The 5,162-nt window shown below is 41.7% G+C and overlaps 1 long non-coding RNA gene across 1 annotated transcript; it reads left to right on the top strand.

The window, feature by feature from the left end:
• The first annotated feature begins 582 nt into the window (after positions 1–582).
• Positions 583–1,922, top strand: LOC143646295 (uncharacterized). Its single transcript, XR_013157451.1, has 3 exons — positions 583–835; positions 1,606–1,674; positions 1,802–1,922. It is a non-coding gene; the product is annotated as an uncharacterized LOC143646295 (long non-coding RNA).
• The last annotated feature ends 3,240 nt before the right edge of the window (positions 1,923–5,162 follow it).

Raw genomic sequence — 5,162 nt, 5'->3', positions numbered from 1 at the left:
GCCTCAGTAGTAATCCAGTGACTAACATCAAGCATCTTTTTTGCTAATGCTGCTTTTGTTGGGGGAGAATAAAGATTGAGAAAAATAAAAAATAATAGCTGGCAGGTAAAAAAAAGATCACAGAAATAAAACATTTCTCATTCTCTCGTAGGATTGCACCCTCTCCTTGAAGCCCTTGTAAAGTCCTGCACGTTCATTAACTTGACAGTGTTACGACATTCTTAACTCCAGAAAATTATCTACCCCTTCTCCCCAAAAGGGGCGCAATCAATATCACTCTGGTGAGTTGTAAGTCTCTTAGCAGGTTGACTTCCAGAGCCATTGTCTTTTTCTGCTATTTCTTCCTAATGACATAGGGTGATAAGTCTCTCCCTGCCCCTAGAAAAAGCAAAAGGCATCAGCTGTCCCCATCACCATTCAGAGACCTGCTCAGCAGAGTGGGGACGCGGCTGCTACAGCCAAACTGCTATTTTGAAAGACTGATTCGACGCCCCTTGGGAATTTTTTGAAGCGTGTTTCTTGATAGCTTCACGGAGAAGTGAAGCAATAGTCCGTTTCCCATCCGAGTCAGTACGGAAAGCTTGTTGTAAATGAGTTACAGAAGTTAGGGTCAGCCGATGCTGGTTCCTGGGCTACCCAGCTGGTGCCTTTCATCAGATCGAGTCGTGGAGGGCTCAAGCCCTCACCTCTGCTTTCAGCAACCTCCGTGACCCGCCCCTCTATTTCGGAAATGAATTACAATAGTATTTCGAAGTGTCACGGTGGCTCCTTCCGTCACAAAGCAGACCCGTGGAATGGCCAACGCATAGGTTAGCTACAAACTGGGGAGACTAAGGTATTTGGGGCAACAATATTGTTTCATCATTCCCCCTCCCTCCAGTGATTCATGCTGTGTAAATAGAGAAAATTAGGTGTCATTTACCTATTTGTGTCCTGGGATGAGGCGGAGTTGTCTGAAATAAGTAAATGTAGTGGGATTGTTTTAATTTTCAATTTGCTTGCAAGTCTGTAGTATTTAATTTACTTGTTCTATTTTGGAAGCAATTGTTTCCTTTGCACTATTGCCCTCAGGTACCACAGCAGAGAATGAGCATTTTCTATTGAATAAGATATTAAATAGCAACAACAGTGATTCAGCTTATTGTTTTAAATAAGGAAATGTAGTCTTGGTTTTTCCCATAGGAAGAAGTAATAAAAAATGGCCTTAAATTTGATGTCTTTTGAGAGGCATGGATAATTTATGCCATTATTAAAAAGATGAGTGCCCTAAATCTAACATGTCCCTTAATAACTCAACCCAAACGAACCCCAGAGAAGTCAGCAGATCTGTGATTGGGAAAGAGACAACTCCTCTGTTAAGAACGTTTTTAAATTCACTGTGTTACTGCAGGGGGAGGGTGGTTTCTGTTGTAGCAAAAATATCAGGAAAGCCTCCAGGCAGGGGCTCCGTAAGGGTGCTAGTTCACTGGCACGCCTCTATAAATAGGCAGGGGCTCTTTAAGGGTGCTAGTTCATTGGCACGCCCCTATAAATTAAAAGAAGGATCTCTTCACGCATGTGACGCAGAGACCATTTCACGTCCCTTTTTCTTTTTTTCTATTTTAGGTGCTTGTTGTGGGAATCAAACCCAGGCCACAGTAGAGGGACCCTGGCTGCAAGGAATCCTGAGCACAGGTATATTAGAGGGTAAAAGAACAAAAAACGAAAGTCTCATTTCATAATTTAGCTCTCTCTTGCATAAACCAAGTCAGGCTTTTGATCTTAATTTTCACATTTTGTCTCCCCCTCTTTCACTTGTTAGCCCTTGAGAAAGCAAGGATTCTTTGAGTAACTATTAAGAATGACTCCCAGGTGATGCGATGGTGGCTTAGTGGCAGAGTTCTCACCTGCCATGCCGGAGACCCAGGTTCAGTTCCCAGTGCCTGCCCATGTAAAAACAAAAATAAATTAAAAAATAAAAATTCTGTAAATTATTAAAAAAAGAATGAGTCCTGACAAATATTTAAATAAACTTAGAGTGAAATGCTGGTGATCGGTGAGGGGGAGGGGTGGGGAATATGTATGTATGAATTTTTTTCTGTTTTCTTTTTATTTCTTTTTCTGAATTGATGCAAATGTTCTAGGAAATGATCATGAGGATGAATATGCAACTATGTGATGATATTGTGAATTACTGATTATATATGTAGAACAGAATGATCAAAAGTTACGAATGCTTGCGTTTGGTGTTTTTTGGTATTTAAAAAAAAAATTTTAACTTAATTAAAAAAAAAAAAAAGAATGACTCCTGGCTTTCTGCCTACACCAGAGCTGGTTATTCCATTTTCTCAGGATTGGATGTTAAGAAGCACTTAAAATAATTTTTCTTAAGAACACACCTCAGTCAGTTTCCCCAATGTGAAAGGCCATGGTGTTGTTTTACCACAATCTCTTGGAAATCTTTCTTTTTAATTTTTTTTCCTTTTCCTCTGACCATTTTTCTTAGTTTTTATTTTCTGTCCCTGTGTTGCAAAAAGCCTCAAGTTCTTTTTCCCATTATTTTGCTGGCTGTGAATTTGTCTGTGAATTTCTCCAGCCTTCTGAAGATGAACACATAGGCCCACATCTACAGGTTAAAATGTCTAAAAACGTAGGCAGTGACTAGGAAAGGTGGCTGTGCATCACAACTGCAAAAAGAAATGGGGTCCTCTCAAAAACACTTCACACATAGTCCTGCTTCAATCCCACTCGCAATAGTTGAGGGATCTAGTCTGAATTTTGTCATGTAACATTTAAGTGTAGGTGAGAAGATTTTGTCCGAAGCTCCTGTAAACAGGTACTGACCCCAACATGCTCTCTGAGGTTGTAAGTGGGTCCCCCAGGAACTCTCAACGCCTCACAGCTCGTCTCACATGAAGTTTTCCAATCCTGGCTACAGCACGGGAAGAAAGAAAGTGCTACATGAAAAATGCACATGAATCCAGTGACGACAATAGGGGATGGCTATTTGTGGAGGTAAGTCAGATGCCCAAAGAGGCATTTGTGGAAAAAATAAGATAACCACTGGTTTAAAATTCTGTATGAAGAACAGGTTTAGCAGCAAAAGTGATTATATTTAAGTAGGAAGTTCTGTGTGGGTTCGTTTCAGTGGAGGTAACCCTTCTGAGTCAGCAGTAGGAGGAGAAACATTTCTGAGAAGAATGAAAGCTGAGTTTCTTAATCCTTTCTGAAATTTAGGAGCTTCAGGCCCTTTTCTGCCTCCTCTCAGTGTTTATTGCTGGATGTCCCATCACAGAACAGGAATCTGAGGGGCTGAAAGGGAGAAGAAGTGCTCCAGACCCTGGCGCATGCACAGTCCTTGATGAGCATGAAACAAGGGTGTGGTGAAGTGTGAACTTAATCACTGCAGTTTGAGTGTCTCTGGCCACTGAGCTGGGAGAAGGAAAATATTCACTCTGGGCGCGTTCACGGGCTGGCCAAGAGGCCTGCTGGCTTAGGCGTCCAGGTGAGGGTGGACTTGCTGTGGGTGGGATGCGGCAGTCGTGAAAAGGTCTTTGAGAGGCTCCAGGTGAGCTCTGTGCTCTGCTGCTAGAGGGGTTCCCAGCCAAGCAAACTCAGAGGGCCTGGACTTTTATCGGGAATCGGGGACCTGCTGTGGCTCAAAGAAGCTTCTGCCATGGCTCATCATGGGGCTTCCTCGTGAAAGGCCTCTGTATTTTCATTCAGCTTGATTTTTTTTTTTTTTTTAACATGGGCAGGCACCAGGAATCGAACCTGGGTCCTCTAGGCATCTCAGGCAAGCATTCCTGCCTGCTGAGCCACCGTGGCCCACCCTCAGCTTGATGTTTTAGTTGGCCTGGGTTGGCTCTGGCCACAGAGGTTCTGCCTTCTCTTTAGGTCTTTCTGGAGGACAAAGTCACTCTTTCATTTCCCTGCATAGAGGTCCCAGGCAGCCCCCTGGCTGTGTTGCGCCTCTCCTTTTGGAAGGGGTGAGGGCAGGATGGCCAAAGATTTACTAACCACCTTTGCAGGGACAGTTGCCAAACCAGTGGGCAACTAGCTGCTTACATCAGAGGGAGTTAGTAGGAACCCCACTCGGAAGTCTCACTCTAAATTACCTGCTTCCCAACTCTTATGTAATTTCTGGTCCCCTAGACTTTATCCATCACCCAACACCATGTCCCTATGTGATTTTCTTACAATGAGGTGTCAGTTTCCCTAGAGAAGTAGGAGCTAGTCAGGTGCAGGGGTTGCTGGAAGTGGGTCCAGGCAGACACCAGAAATACCCAGGTATTGACAACAGAACTCTGTGCTTCGCCCTGCTCCAGTCTGAGCTGGTGGGCTTCTCTCACCCTCTAGATTCTGACAGTGGGAAGTCTGTGCCCCAGAACCTATCCTGCGTTTCTCACGCCAGGTTTCAAAACTGATTCCCAGTTCTGATGTCCCCAGATAGCAGGTCTCAACAAAAAGCTTCTCCATGGGCCCCAACAATTTGATGGAGTAAATTGTGCGTGATTATTCTAGGGAGACAGTTTTCTTAAATGGCGAGAAAGAGAAAATTGGTATTTGTTCTGGAATATCATATGTTAAAAGGAACTGTAAGGAATTTCTCATACCTGGAGTGCGGTAAAAGCAATGTGATAAGCACTGCTATGGAATGTAGTCTGGTATTAGTTTTCCGGAGGACAATATGGAAAAATATATGAGGAACCTGAAAAATATGTGTATCTTCAAATTCTCCTCCAAGAAATGTATCCAAATAAAATAAGTGAAGAAGCAATAAATATTTACTTATAATGATTTCATTGTAATTAACATAAGCGCTTTGAATGGGAATTGGCTTAATAGTTGAAATATATGATATTACTGATAGTTGACAAATGTTGACCTATAAAACAGCATTTTTATACGGTTCAGTCTAATAGATTGTGGTAAATTTACATGATAGACTTCTGTGTAGGTATTAAAAAACATGTTTTAAATAATGTTTAATGTTAATGAATAAAGTATTATCTCACAAGATAGGATATAAAATAAGATATATAGCATGACATCAATTTTATTTTATTAAAATACATATAAGTATATATATGCATACATGGTTAGAAAAAAATGACTAATAGAAAATACTCATGTGAGTAGTTTTCTGGGTGACTGGATTATTAATTTTATTTTACTTTTGT

The sequence above is a fragment of the Tamandua tetradactyla genome, chromosome 9 (genome assembly GCF_023851605.1).
Source record: "Tamandua tetradactyla isolate mTamTet1 chromosome 9, mTamTet1.pri, whole genome shotgun sequence".
NCBI lineage: Eukaryota > Metazoa > Chordata > Mammalia > Pilosa > Myrmecophagidae > Tamandua > Tamandua tetradactyla.
Note: the sequence above shows the minus strand (reverse complement) of the source record. Positions and strands in the feature narration are given on the sequence as shown.